We start from the raw sequence: 16,200 nt of genomic DNA, 5'->3' as shown, positions 1-16,200 counted from the left end.
CATTTTTCAATTATGATAAAATAAAGGGAAAATCAGGTTTTGTTTATCTTTTATAAAGATTTTAAATGTTAAACGAAATTTCTGTTTGGCAATATAAATTTCTTTGCTATGATGCAATTTAGTTATTTTTAAGCTTTTTATTTTTAAAAGTAGATTTTTAAAGAATTACTGTCATTGGCAACATAAAAGGAAACTGTCCTATTAGATATGAACAGGAAATATATGGAAAGAAGCAAAAAACCCAGTAGACAATTGGTTGAAATCTCATAATTTATGGATATTTTACTGAGTTGATTTTTTTTTTCAAAAATACATAGCTGATAAATGGAATTGGTGATTTTAATACTATTTATTTTTTATATAAATTATTCATTCGTGGAAGTAGACAGATGGTTGTTTGCAAAATAGACTTGTGAATATATAAAGAAAAATATACTGTTTTATCTTTTTCTGAGCAGCAGACTTTTCTAATATAGACTAATACTATCTTCCCTCCAATTGTCTTGATCCCTTTAACAGAACTCACCAGTTAACCAGTAACCAGCCATTCCCCAAGTCATCTTTTTATAAGCCATCTATCTTTCCATTTCACTGTCCAGTATCTCTGGCTTCCGTTTTCATGAAGTTTATCAGAAAGTTTACTCAGAAGGCAGGCTTTTTTCTCAAGATAATGCAGTTCCTTACATAATCCTAATGGGGCACGTTTGAGTCAATCAAGGAAGGGCGAATAATGGCCCCAGTCAGATTCATCTCCAGAGAACAGAAAGAAAAGGAAGAGAAGGAGACATTTGTTGAGCACCCTTCTCTGTGTCAAGTGCTATTCTAGATGTGCATTTATTTAATTAAAATCTCTCAACAGTCCCATGATGTAGCTATCTGCCTTGCAAGTGAGGAAACTGGCTAGGGGAACTTAGGTTACAAGCTGGTAACCTCTGGCACCAGGATTTGAGTTCAGTGTTTGCCGCCATGCTCTTTCCACTAATATGTACTTCATCCATTGCTGAAAACACACCTTGTTTAGAATACTGATTCCCTAACTCCACATTGACAAAAAGTTCCCCTTGTCCACAGGGAAGTGAGAAAAATTAGGACAATGTGATAAGTTTTTTTTCTTAAACATAAATTTATGGATTTTAAAGGACCATTGTTTTTTTTGGGTATTATAACTTTGTTTTGGATATTTAAAATGTCCCATCTCATACTTTTTCTTAAACAAAATGACATAGTAGATGGCAGGTTTTTGTTTTTTTTTTTTTTAAATGTTTGGAGTTTTAATAACCTTGTTAGCAAAACATGAGGTTCGCAACCCATATCCATCCTTCTTGTTTTCTTTTTAACTTTTCTATATAGAAATAACTTAAACTGCCAAAAATTGGCAAGAATTAGGAATAATACAAAGAACATCAATACATTTTCTACCCAGATTTCCCTTATTGTTTAGAGCTTACCATTTTTGTTTTTATCATTTGGTTGTTCGTTTGCCCTCAAGTCCCCTTTACTCCGGATCATTTCAACGTCCTCTTTTGTCTTTTTGGCATTGATATGACATATTTTTGGAGGATGCAGTCTTTTGTCCCCTTCTCCGCCCAACCCTTAATAGAATGTTCCTCATTAGATTCAGGTTATACATTCTCAGAATACTCCATTGGTGATACTGTGTCATCAGAGCATCACATCTGGAGGGATAGTGTGTCTATCTGCTCCTCATTGGTGACATTGATTTTGGTCACCTGGTCAAAGTGTTTTTCAGTTTCTCCCATATATTGTTATTATTTTTTACCTTGTGTGTCTAATAAACAGTCTGAATAAGACTTTTTAAGTCCATGCTATAACATCAACATTTTCTACCAGGATTTAGCAGCCTTTGGTGATTTTTGCTTATCAGTCTTTGCTAGCTGCAAAATGCTGATTTTCTAACTCCAGCGTTCCGTGCTCATGTACTGTTTGGCATTCAGCGTTCTACTGTCAGCAGGAACCCTTTCTCCCTCAGCCATCCATTCATTCATCTCTACTTATGCTTGTACAGGTTTATATTTACTATTGTTTTGGACTCTTGATTATCTATTTTTTCAGTGGCTTATCATTCATTACTTCGGTGCTTAAACTGTCTTAAATTTGCCCAGTAGGAGCTCCTTCAGTCTGGCTCCTTTGTCCTTGTGGCATCCGTTTTAGTTTTATTTATTTATTTATTTTTTTAGCGCGTCCTCTTAAATAAAAGATGTTCCAGGATCTGGAATCAGCAATTTCTCCAAGAAACCCTGGGGAATGATACTAGACACATAGATCTGGTTGCCGGGGTTCATCTGCTTCTAGGCCTATTCAGACAGAAATAGGAAACGTGCATGTACATAAACACATAAATATGCATGTGCCATGTACATTTTACATGTGCTTATATACACATTGTGTTTGATTTCAGAAATCATGAGTTCACACTAATACCTCCAATTTCAGTCCATCCTCAGGGTTCTTTCTTGCCTTTCCCATTCCATATTTCGATGTCTCTGTTTCCTCAGAATTCTGGCCTTACAAAAAATCAATTTATTCACTTGGTCAATCCTGTAATACATCTGAAATAGTACTTAGAATTGCTTTTGCCCATGTCACTGTAAAAAACACTTAAAAGCTTGTTTGCAGTTCTCTCCCTACCTGTACTCTGCCCAGTAATAAGGATATATAATTACGCTCTGTGTTCATAACAACTACTTGGGTTAATTCTTTTTTCTCTCACTGTGATTGTTATTTATTTGAAATAAATTGGATTCATTTGTTTCAGTTTTTTCCAAGTTTAAGGTCTTCCCCTACACACATATTTCACATCCTTGTTGATTTAATTTTTAAAATCTATGGAACACTAATATGTTTCTAAAAGAACTTTACCTAAAGTTTACTGAGAAGTGCTACTCCTATCCCTTCTGCCCCATTCCCCAGCCCCTTCGTAGGTATCTGACTTTACTGTTTCCCCCCATTTCTTTTTGTGAAGAAAAGTACCAAAGGTAATTCTTATCCCTTCCCTCTTTTCTCTTGCAATAAGGGTAGCGTACACACAGAGACAGGACTGAAGTTCCCTGGGATGCGGGACTTGCAGTGCTAAAACTGGGAGAGTCAAGGCAACCTGGTAGGCCTGGCCACTCCATATACTTCCTTAAAAAAAAAAAAAAATGAAAACAGCACTGTTGATGCATATTGTACCTATTTATAAATTTCACATATATATCCTTTAAATAACTGTATTAAGGTATAGTTCCACAAAAGTCACTCATTTTAAAGAGAAGAGTTGTGCAATCTGACCAAAATCCAGTTTTAGAACATTTTCATCATTCCAGTTAACTTTCTCATGCCTGGTCCCAGTTCATGTATGTTCCTGCCACACCCTGCCTCCTCCCCTGCTTCAAGCAACCACTAGCTCCTTTCTCTCTACATTTTCCTTTTCTGGGCATTTCACATAAATAGAATCATGCAATATTATCTTTTGAGTCTGGCTTTTTTTTTTTTTTTTGAGTCTGGCTTCTTTTACTTAGTATAATGTTTTTATGTCCATGTCATTGCATATGTCAGCAATTCTATCAGTATTCTTATTGCTAAATAGTAGTCCATTATATGAACTCCTGTTTTCTTTATTTATTTAATAGTTAATGGACATTTGAGTTGCTTCCTTTTCGGCCCTGGTGCATAATGTTGCTAAGATCATTCATGTGCAAGTCTTTTTGCTGACATGGGTTTTCATTTCTTTTGGCTGAATACTTAAGGGTGGAATTGTTGAATTATGCGATTAATTTATACTTTTTAGGAAACTGTCATACTGTTTTCTAAGTGACTGTATCATTTTGCATTCCCACCAGCAATATATGAGTTCCTGTTTCTCCACATCCTAACATTTGTTAATGATTATTTTTTATTATAGATGCTATCATAGATACAAAGTGTCTTTTCTTTTCCCTTCCTTCCTTCCTTCCTTCCTTCCTTCCTTCCTTCCTTCCTTCCTTCCTTCCTTCCTTTTTCCTTTCCTTTCCTTTCCTTTCCTTTCCTTTCCTTTCCTTTCCTTTCCTTTCCTTTCCTTTCCTTTCCTTTCCTTTCCTTTCCTTTCCTTTCCTTTCCTTTCCTTTCCTTTCCTTTCTTCTTTTCTTTTCTTTTTTCTCTTCTTTTCTTTTTTCTTTTTTTTTCTTTTTTTCTTTTCTTTTTTCTTCTTTTTTCACTTAGCATTTTCCAAAGTCACTGTATTGAAGTTCATAGAGATTTCTCTCTCTCTCCTCCCCCTCGTCCACTCCCCCCCACCCCTACCTGTTTGTTGTAGCCTAGCATTCCACTGTGTGGACATACATAGTTTGTCCAGTCAATCTGCTGTGCTTGGGCATTCAAGTAGTTGTCAGTGATTTGCAAAATTACAGACAATGTTAAAACGAATGATTTTACACATCTGTTTTGTTTGAAGTATACCTTCAGAGCAGATTCCTAGAAGTCGGATTACTAAGTCAAAAGACATACGCATGTACTTCTATTACATATTGCCAAATTCTTTTCCATAAAGTTTGTGGTAATTCACATTCCACCAGGACCATATGAGACTCTGTTTCCCCAAAACTTCATTAACAATGTATTGTCAAGCTTTTGAGTTTTTGCCAGTCTGATGGATGAGAAATTATATCTCACTGTAGCTTTAATTTGCATTCCTCTCAGAATGAGTGAAGTTAAATATCATGTTTAAGGACCATTTTTTAATCTTTTTTTTCTCATGCTTTTTTGTTTTAATCATGCAAACACTTTTTATTTTTATGTAGATAAATTTAACAATTCCTCCATGAAGCCACCCAAGCTTGGTGCTTTTTTGTGGAGTAATTCTTTGGTGACTTTTATTTCTCGTATGCATATTTTTTTGTAAGCTTTCCATCTTTACTGGAATCAATTGTTAAACCATATTTTTCTAAGAAAGTATTCTCTAGGTTTTCTGATGTATTTCATTTGAAGTCACATCTTTTATGTTTAGATTTTTTTTCTCTGTATCAATAGCTATTTGTTGTTACTTCTTATTCTGTATATTTGCACTTTCTCCCCTTTGTTTTCTTTATTAAACTAGCAAATATTTTGTCTATGTTGTTTTCATTTTTCCAGGACTCTATGCATTAATTTGACCAGCTTTTTCTGTTCTTTACCTCTTAAATGTTGATTTTTAATTTTTTTTAAAAAAATTCTACTCTTGTATTTATTTTTTCTTAGGCTTTGTTTTACTTTGTTTTTATTTCCCTAGTTCTTTTAGTTGGGAATGTAACTATTTTTTATTGATATAGGTATTTAGTTCTATGAAATATTCTCTGATCACTGCTTAGAATGTAATCCCACAGATGTATCTATTATTAGTTTTCAGAAATTCTGTAATGTTTGCTTCTATTCCCTATTTTGCCCAAGAGTTGTTTATTGCAATATCTTTATTGCAATAAAAAGGAAGAATCTTTTTTGGTTGCCTTTTTAATTCCTATTTTTATTGCATTGTGATCGGCAAGCATTGTTTGTAATAACTTTATACTATCTGTTGATATTTTCTTTGTTACCTAATACATGATCAAATTTTTGCATATCCATATGAATGTTTCATGTATGCTTGAGAAGATTGTTCCTATTATTAAGAAGTAGTATTCAATATATATCCAAAAACTCACCTTATGTTGTTTAGTTCTTGTATATCTACTTTTTTTGTTCACTTGACCTGTCTTGTACTGTGTGTTAAAGTCTATTAGTGTGTTTCTGTTTCTCCTTGCATCCCTTGAGTGTTTCTTTCATATACATGATTGTTGTGTTAGGTGTTGTATAGATATTCATGCCTATTACATCCTAAATGTGAAATGTGGATTTTAACATTATAAAGTGTTCTTTTTATTTAGTGTAATGCTTTTTGAAATTGTCCTTTGACTTTGAGTTAAACTCATTCACATTTATTGGTATGAGTATTATGTTTGGACTTAATTCTGTCATTTGTTGTAGTTTTTGCATGTATTATGGTATAATTACTGTATATCTTTTCCACGTGTTGTGCCCTCTTTGTTTTTGCAAAAAAGTTCATTTTGGTATTTAGGAAAGTTTGTATTCTTATTCTAGTTATGGCTTTGTATTAATATCTTGTAGGAAATCCTCTTTTTTTTCTTAAACTTTTACTCTGTCCATTCTTTAGCTCTCACGTATTACTAAATGAGAGTCATTGTTCTTTTTCTACAATTCCTTTTTTCTCTCCCTAACTAGTCTCCATGCCCAGTGTGGAGCCCAGCATGGGGTTTGAGCTCACAACCCTGAGAAGGCCTGAGTTGAGATCAAGAATTGGTTACTTAACCAAATGAGCCACTCAGGCACCCCATCCCTTCTCATTTTTAATTGCATTTTTCTACTTTGTCAAAACATAGAAAATGGCCTAAATTCTACAATTTAAATTTATGATATGCTTCTGACAAGTCCTTTTGCCTAGGTTTTCTCAGCCATTTATTGGTTGGATGAAATTCATCCTCCAGGTGCTTTTCTATTACACAATTATATAGTATCACTATAATACTACGATAGCAGTATATTAGTATTTATACATTTATCTAGTATTCTCTGATTTTTTTGTATGTTCAATGTTATTTTCCCTTTAGTCTTGGTACTTAAAGGATATCTTGGTTGTACATAATCTTGGTTAACATTTTAAGTTTCTTGAAAATGTAGCTTCACTGTTGTCTTGCTTTGTATGTTGCTGTTGTGGGATTTTTGTCTTTTTAGGGTTTTTTAATTTGTTTTGAGAAGTCTGATAGGTCTGATTCTCTTGTCTTTTCTTATTTCACTTTTTTTCCCCTGGAAACTGAGAATTTTTTATTTTTATAATCTAATAGTTTATTAAGAGATATATCAGAGTTGACCATTCCAGGTCAATTTTCCTGGTACCTGATGTGCCTTCTATGTGTATTGAGGTCTTCTTTTATTTCTGGAATTTTTTCTTGAATTAGTTTTAAACATTAATCCTATTGCATTGTTTTTGTTCTTCTGGGACATCTTTGCCTGACTTCCATCTCAACTACTTTCTTTGTGATTTGCTTTTTTTTTTTTTTTAACTTCCTTTTTAATTTAATTTTTATTTGCATTTTTTCTCTGGTTTCCTACAGGATACTTTATTAAATTTTTATCCACGTGTCTCTCCCTTAGGCACCTTGTAATTTAATCTGGTATAATTTTGCCTTTTTCTATTTCTACATTCAGTGAACTCTCATTTTTTTCTCCCTGTTTTTGTGCATTTCTCTTCATAGTACTTGTACTTCTAATTCAATCTAGTATTTTTCATATATCATACCAGGTGATATTTTATTTAGTTGGGGTATACTGGTACAGGTTTTGTGTAGCTTCTTGGTTTCCTCTTTGGAGGGAGTGGGATTTTCAGTAGCAGAAATGAATTGTGTTGATGTTGGGGAAGGAGAAAGCTAGCGTACCTTGTTTCTTTCTTATTACTGCCAGATATTTCATTTTCTCTAAAATATTTTGTGTTTTTCTCCTGCAGTGCCTTACCAAACCTGTCACTTTTAATCCTGCCTCTTCTGTGCCAGTAATGTGAACCATCTCTCAAGTACCCACCTGTATTCAGAATTTTGTCATTTAATGTTATACTTTCTCTTTCTAGGGATGATTTTGCCTTTGCTGTTACTTAATCCTCTGTTTCTTTCTATACCTTTCAACAGAATCTCTTAAACTTCCCCTTAACTTGCTCTCTTCACTCACAGGCTTGCCATCAGCAGGAGAAAAGTGGGGGTCTGTTGGAATTGTTTTCTACCTACAGGTCATTTGAAGGTTGCAGTGCTCTCTGTCTCCTAGTAATGCTGAAGGTTGACATCACTTCAGGTCTAATTTACTCTCCTTGTCGGATTTATCATTTCATTTAAGAGGCTGTGGGGATATTTAGAATCAGTCAGCCACCATTGTTCTCTAAACCTGGAGTTTCCTTTTCCAGTTTTTAAAATAATTTTGCTAGTTTGTGAAATCCGAAAATCCAGCACCTATGGATTAAAAAGACTGGGTCTTAGAGGTCAGTCATTGACTCTGTGTTCTCCACTGGGTCAGACTCAGCAGAAAGCTCTTGGCTTTTCTCAGTTTTTCCTGTCCCCTTTGTCCAGAAGCTGCACTAGGAGGAAAGAAGCTCTGCTTTCATCTTTTCCCTAGTCTCAGTATTCTTGCTAGTAACTTGAAGGTTAACTTGGGGTACAAATTTGTCTTCCAAGAAAGTTCTAAATGGCATACTCCTGTTGCTAAAATCAAATATTTCAGGGCTTTAAATTATTAAATAATGTGACTTAATTCAATGATTTTCCAGTCATCCAATGAACTGTGCATACCAATTGTGATAAACGATGTAAGAGTATGCATTTTGAGTAAAACTTAGTCTTATTAATGATGTCTAAACACACTGCCTGCCATAACACAATACCATAAACTGCATGGTTTAAACAACAAAAATGTTTCTCAGAGGTCTGGAGGCTGGAAGTCCGAGATCAGGGTACCAGTGTGGTCAGGTTCTAGTGAGAATGTTTATCCTGGCTTGTTTCTTCCTGGATGCCTTCTCACTGTGTTCTCACCTGACAGGGGGATGGGGGGTTGGGGGAGAGAGGGAGAGCAAGTGTTTTCTGGTGTCTTTTTTAAGGGCACTAATCTCATCATGAGGTGCCTACCCTCATGACCTCATCTAAACCTAATTATCTCCTAAAGGTCCAAACATTAGGGCTGCAACATAGGGATTGTGGATGACACAATTCAGTCCATAGCTCCATTCAAGATATTGCCTGCCTGCCTGGAGTATGGAATTCAAGATTTATGGGGCAAGTAAAAGTCTGGTACCTATGGTTGAGTAGAATAGTATTCTTGAAAACAACGACACTAAGCTGTATTCATATTATCATGTGATAAAATGGAGACCAGTCCCACAAAGAATTGAGCCAGAGTGCACAGGAGATACCAGCCAAAAGAAATGGTGAGTGCTCGTTAATGAAGTGCTATAAATCAAAGTAACACTGCAAAAAGTAAACCGTGAAAGACGGAAGTCTATGCTGGTATACTAGTTATTCCAGAAAAGGTCCCACAAGAGGGAAAAAAACACACAAAAAAAAAACCTGACTCAGACATAAGGATATAGAAAATCTTTATTTCCAGGGTATTATACTTATTAGAAGACTATTTGCAAATGGAAATTTTGTTTTCATAAAATTTATGGGTAGGATAACTCTCCTTAGTTCTCCCTCTGTGACTTTATATAAATTTTAACTTCCTGAATTTCAGTTTCCTTATGTGTGAAATTTGGGGACACATAAGAGATTCCCCCCAAATATTAGCTTCCTCTCCATTTCTTTTGCTCTCTTTTAAGCTTTGGCTCCCTCTCCTTTTTCTCCCCCCAGAAGATGATGGGATGGAAGATGGGCAGTAGGACTTTGTATTAGGGTTCTCCAGAGAAATGGAACTAATTGGAGTTATCTATCTATCTATCTATCTATCTATCTATCTATCTATCTATCTATCATCATGATAATATCAATATATATCAATATTGATATATGTATATCAAATATGTCAATAATGATATATATATCCTTATTGATTCTTGGGATGAAGATGGGCAGTAGGACTTTGTATTAGGGTTTTCCAGAGAAATGGAACTAATAGGAGTTATTTATATATATATAATGATAATATAATCAATATATATCAATATTGATATCAAAATATATCAAATATATATTTGATATATCAAATATATCAATAATGATATGGTACGTGTGTATGATTTATTATAAGGAATTGCCTCATTTGATGATGGAGGCTGGCAAATCCCAAGCTCTGCAGGATGAATTGGGCAGGCGAAAGAGCCAGGACAGTCAATGGTTTAGTTCCAGTTTGAGTTCGAAGGCTTGAGAATCAGAACTTTGGATCAGTTCTGGTCTGCTATAAAGGGAACAAAACGGGAAGGCCATCAGGTAGGAGAGAATTCTTGCTTAGGTAGGGTCAGATTTTTTTGTTCTGGTCAGGCCTTCAACTGATTGGATCAGATATACCCACACTACAGAGACAATCTGCTTTAGGCATAGATTTATGATTTAAATGTTAATCTCAAAAAAGAAGTGTTAATCTCATCCAAAAATATGCAAAAGCACCCAAAATAATGTTTGACCAATTAGCTGGGCAATCCCTGATCCCCTCAAGCTCACACACAAATATAACCATCACAGTCTGCAAGGATACAGGATACAAATCCATGAGGGAATAAAAAAAGTAAAACCACAAAAATGTAAAAATGAATTTACATGCCATGAATTTCAGCTACAAGACTTCATTAAAAGAGAAATTAGAGGAAAATATCCTAGAGGAGGAACCCAAACGTTATGTTATAAATGTACCAAAATCTTTCACTCAGTACGAAATAATTTGTTATTGTTTTGTAGAGATGCTAAATAAAGCAACCAGTGCTTCAGAAAAATGTCCCTTCACCTGGGCACATTGGGTAGCTACAAATTATCAGTAGGACATGATTCCAAAGGAAATTTGAAAAAGAATTTAATCAAATTCTAACTGGAATTACAATTTCTATGGTGGTGAAAATGGCTGAAAACTGGTCTATTTCTCCTACTTTCTTGATTGGCATTTGTTTCTGACCTTTTTATAATGTTTGTGCATTTCTCTTCTATTAAGCTTTTTCCAAAAAATTGTTTTGGAGAGTTTTTTTTTTTTTTTTTTTTTATGATTTTGACAGTTTGACATTTATATTCCAAGCGAAAGTGCTAAGCTTTTTCAAGCATGTATACTAAGGTCTTTGAGAAAATAAACCAAGTCATTTGATACCACTGCAGGGAAATAGCAGTCATCTTTCTAAATCAAATAAGCTATTCACAAGCTTACTTAATACCTCATTGTATTCTATAATTATCTTACAGTGTCTGGTTTTGGGAGTATGAATAGGAAGTTAATCTCTGCATACTGCTCTACTCACATATTTCTTATCTTTCCCTTTTTGATGGCACTCCCAAATGTTGGATGAATTATCTTGGTGTCCTCCAGACTGTCTTCTGAAGGAAACTGCCCCACCATGGTCACTGCTGTAGGAAAAGGATCTTGGCTGTTTCTGTCATCCTTCCCAAATACGCTGATAGGAGCAGGGGCAGCAATCTTCAAGGACTAAATTTCTGGTGATGGCCTTTGAGATAGTCAATCCATAGTATGGCTCTGCTCAATCGTGATGAGCTACATTGCTTCAGATTTTTGCTCCAAATTCTAAACTGAGTAATTCTAATAATTGGTTGACAGTGGGAAAGGACACTGAACGTATATAGGATGGCTATAAAGCAGAAGGAGCACACGTGAGCCAACATTAGGAGGAAGCAGAAGCCATGGGTAAAGATGAGGTGGAGAAAATTGATCAGAGAGTAAGTTGTCAGTTTATAGTGAAAAAGTAGAGTGTAGGAATACAAGAACCGCTGGTGAATTGCTCAAGTTACATTTATTTAGATGGGAATTCAATTGATTGCTATCGAGATAAAATAATCCAATTTCCAGCTGTTGTTTAGATCCAGAATGACCTTCCATCAAACGTGGCTGTGCTGTAATCCCTTACTTCTAAGCATCCAGTCCACTCCACTATATAATAAACTTCCATCACTTTGCTACCTAAGTGAGCTTGTTTTTCTATAAAACCAAAATAGCCTGACCTACATTACCTCATAGTAGTGTTTGGGTAGCTCTATTTATGGAGTACTGATCATTAAGTACTCATTTACTTTCCTAATGTCAAAGCACTATATGTATTCTCTTAATTTCCCCATTTCCCCCAATATGTGCCCTCCACCCCTCATTTTTGCTGATAATTTACCTCTAAAATGAAGGAAGGGAGAGAGAGAAAGGAGGTGGACAGTGTCATAAGGCATTCTTTTTCATTCTGTGGGTGCACATGATCCTCAGCTACACAATTCCCCTGGCTAATCCGAATTTTCTTATAATTTTGAAAAGAACGATCCCTACAATTCTACCTATAACTAATAAAAGACAACTAGGCCTTTTGTTTGTTTGTTTTCCACTTTTTTTTTCCTATCTGGTAGAAGAAGAAAAAAAAACACAACAGGACTTCTCTGTTCTCAGGTAACAGGAAAAGCACAAAGGAACAACAACCTTTACCTATTCCTTTGCTGCCTTTGTGTTCAAAATACAAAAGGCAGAGAAATAAAAGAAAAATTATTTCAGGTGTGGCTTTCCTATTTTCCTGACTAGTGGTAGGGTGCTGATCTACGTCGATCGCCCATCTTGATCTCCCTCTTCCCATCCTCCCCAAATAAAAAACACCTAAGAGAACATACTCCAGCCTACATGGACATGTCACTTAGCTAGTTCTCAAAAACCCAGGTCCAGACAAGTAAAAAATCTCACTTATTACTGCTTCTATCCTTGCATATTTTCTAGTATTTTCTAACAAGACAAATGTTGTCTTCCTAGTTTAAATCTGTTGTGAATGTAGTAAGTCACAGGTAACAAAACACTAAGTGATATTTAAATAGGTTGCTTTTTGTTTTTTGTTTTGATTTTGTTTTTGTTTTACTATAACAAGAAATCTTGAATAAAACAGTTGCTGATGTCGGTTAAGTGGCTCAAGTATTGATCTGAGATTTTTCTAGTTTTTTGTCTTAACAATCCTAGTCATCATGTTGACCTTTGGGACAAGATAAAGAGAAGAAGGAGGACATTTCCTGTTGTATATGAAACAAAAGTTTCTCCAGGGCCCCAACAGTATTCCACTTATGGTTTCCTTGTCTAGAATTGTGTCATTGTCATTTCTGCCTGCAAGGGAATCTGGGAGGTCAGCTTGTCTTCCCTGGTGTTGGGCACGATGTTCTGTATGTAATGGGAGTTCTATTAGCAAGACAGAGGCAAGAAAGAGATGTTGAATAGGAAACCCAAATTGCTTGCAAGGCAGCTAGGAGGAGAATGTTAATGGCTCATTTAGTGGCCTTTTTGAGCCTCAGAAATGCCTTGGCATCTGATCTTTTGTAAACTTGCCCTTGCCACATTAACTCTGGCAATTAGGAGGAGTTTATGTATACGGGAACTGAGGAGAATGAGAATCTGCCCAAAGAGATGGTTCAAGCACCTATACTTCACTGTTGCAAATGATTATACTGAATAACCAATATTATGAGAAATGGGCAATATCACGATATGCAAGCTCCACTGGAGAATGGGCAAGGCCATGGGCATCTGAGTGGAGAGGAGGAGTGTTGTGTGACTCCTAGATGTATGAGTTGAACTGACCCCAGAGCCCATGGCTTTCTTGTCCTCATAAACTCAGCTGGGCATCAGTGGTCCTTCGCCTGCTTGAGCTGAAATCCCGTTTTGAGGTTTTGATTTTCACTGTTCTCTTAACTTCTAGCTTGAAAACATTTTAAAGCTACACTGACTGCAAGAATAGTACGGTAATATCTACTCGTGTGTATATTTATAGGTGTTATAGACTACATATAATCACTACATATAATTATTACACGATAATAATCCTTTGCTGGTTGGTTTATTTCACCCTACTAGACCATAAGCTTCAGGAGAGTAGCTGTCATTGTCACTTTATATCAGCAGTGCTGAGCACTATGCTTGGCACATAGTATCAGTGTATGAAAGTGAATGACTAGGAGAATAAACAACTACATTTACGTTGTCTTCTTTTCAGAGAATCCATTTGCCTTTATCAAGTGCTAAACTCTTCACTGGTAATCCAGCAAGAGACGCTGGCAGTGCAGCATTCAGGGTCTGGCAGGTGCCCGGATGCTTGACTGACAGATCCATTAGTTGATCCCTATGATAATTTCATGGTCATCATTAAAAAAAAAAAAAGTACTTACTACCAGTATGAATGCAGTAATATCACCTGGAACACAACATCTTTTCTTTTTCTGGGAAGCCCATAGCATTCTTATACTTTCTCCTCCCCCATTTTTAAAACTGAGGACTGGAAGGGACTTTTACAGATCATGTGGTTTAATCTTTTAACTTTACTGATGAAGATTCTGAAACCAGAGAAATTGAATAACTTCCCCAAGATCACACAGCTGGGTATTGTCATAAATTTGCATCATTTTTCCCTTGAGACCAGACTCACTTCCCGAAATGTAGCATCCTGCTTGGTAAATTTATGCCCTAGACCATTACCACTGTTGCATTTTCTCAGTAAGGGGTTGAACTCTTCCCTGAGCTAAGTACTTTCCACCACACACACACACACACACACACACACACACACACACACGTATGCATGCACGCACATGCACACACACACCTGACGTGGCCTTGAATGCACATAGTCAGCATTCCTACCATCTGCTCAACACATGTGTAACTCTCCGCCTCAACTGAGAGTGTATTTTTAACACTTGTCTTTAAAGGACCTCATGTTTTTCAGACTTTGGCAAAAATTAATCTCGAAAATTACAAAATCAAAATATGTTGAGTAAATTAAGATCCATTTTCGCTGACAGCCTTTGGTCTAGGCAATGATTGCAAAACTCCATCTGCATTTAGTAAGATGACTTCTCTGGGAGTACATTTGCAACAACTTGATTTAGGAGTGTACTTCCGATATTAATCAGACTATTGCTGCTCCTGCCATGGAGAAATAGAGCCCCCCGGCCTTTAGGCCTCTTCATCAGAGCACTGTGTTTGGGAGCACTGTGTTCTTTGGGAAATATTTACTTAGGCCGTGTTCTCTCTCGGGATCCCAGCTTTCCATCTTTTAAAGTACAGTTTGTCTCAGAACTTTGATTTTTTTTTAATAAGTTTTGAATTCCTTTTTATTGCCTTTTTTTCCTCCACTTCCCTAGACAGAATGTCTTAGAGTAAACAAAGGTGAAATGGCAGCATTTTTCACAGTAGTATCGATTTTTTAGGGTTTTGGTGGTGGTGTGATCAGTGGAGGATTGGCCCAGGAAAAAAAAAAACATACAAAATAGATAAAATGATATGTCAATGCCAAATTCATCCCTTTTTCTTTGAGCTCCTTTTTAGTAGAAATTCACTTAATAAATATTTATTTGGTGCTTATTACGTGCCAAGCAAGCTAGCTGTGCTAGGTGCTCAGTAAGTATATTATAATGGTTATATTTACATTTTATATTAGTTTAATAATAATAAGCATGGGAACAGCATACATTTTTATACATAAGCTGTCTGTCTTGTATTTCCATATCTCATCTGAACTTCAAAGCAAGGGTTGGAAATGGGCATGTAGGAATCGTCTCCACTGAGGACTGTAGGAACTGAAGCCCAAAGAAGATACATGTCGAGTTAACACGGATCTGGGCAGGGACTGCATGAAAATCCAGGTTGCCTGCCCCTGACCCTGGATCCCTCATCTTCTTGTATTTTATCCCTTCTAGAGATATTTTTATCTCCAGATTTTACCTCTGCCACCCCAGTGTGTGATCAGTGCTCACCCCAGCACTGTGGCTGCCCAGGGTCCTCCCTCATGAGGCAACCTGTGTGAGAAGCTCCCAGTGTCACACTCTTACGTGTCTCCTCTCTCAATCTCTGTTTCTGTCTCCCTTGTACACGTTCACGTATATGTTTTTGTGTCTGTATATGTTGTATATGTGCATGTAGTATCTTCCCTGAGGCTCAGCCACTCGGAGAATTCACATTGAATTCAAATCCACTTAACTTCTAGAAAGAAGTGTTTAATGCTTTATAAATAAAACATCTAATTCTGGGGCTCTGGGCACTCAGTCTGAGAAGGTCACATTATGACACACAGTTGTGACCCTACTTTGGTTATGGGAAAAAGCTATTTCTGTTATTATTAAAAATAGATTCAGACAGGCGCCAAACAGACCGGGTCTTCTTAGAGAAAACTTTGATAGTTGCCATTAGCAATCCTAAGGCAGAAAATATTTTTCCAAAGTGATACCCTCCCCCCCACACACACCACACGCACACATACTAATTGCATTTAATAACTAATCTTGAAAAAAAATCAACAGGTCATTGTTCTCTCTGGGTTGAATTTAGATGTAAGAACTTCCTAGAAGCAATGAAAATGATCATAGAATCTCAGCTTCAATATAAAATATCATAATGTGGGTAATTTTGCTTCATTCCCTTTTACAGTTACGATTGTAGTCCCCCCCTGTGAACTCCTTCCTACCTGGTCTCCCTGAGTTTGCAGGGAATTTGCCTTCCTCT

Source organism: Canis aureus, chromosome 31 (assembly GCF_053574225.1).
Source record: "Canis aureus isolate CA01 chromosome 31, VMU_Caureus_v.1.0, whole genome shotgun sequence".
Taxonomy (NCBI): Eukaryota; Metazoa; Chordata; class Mammalia; order Carnivora; family Canidae; genus Canis; species Canis aureus.
Note: the sequence above shows the minus strand (reverse complement) of the source record.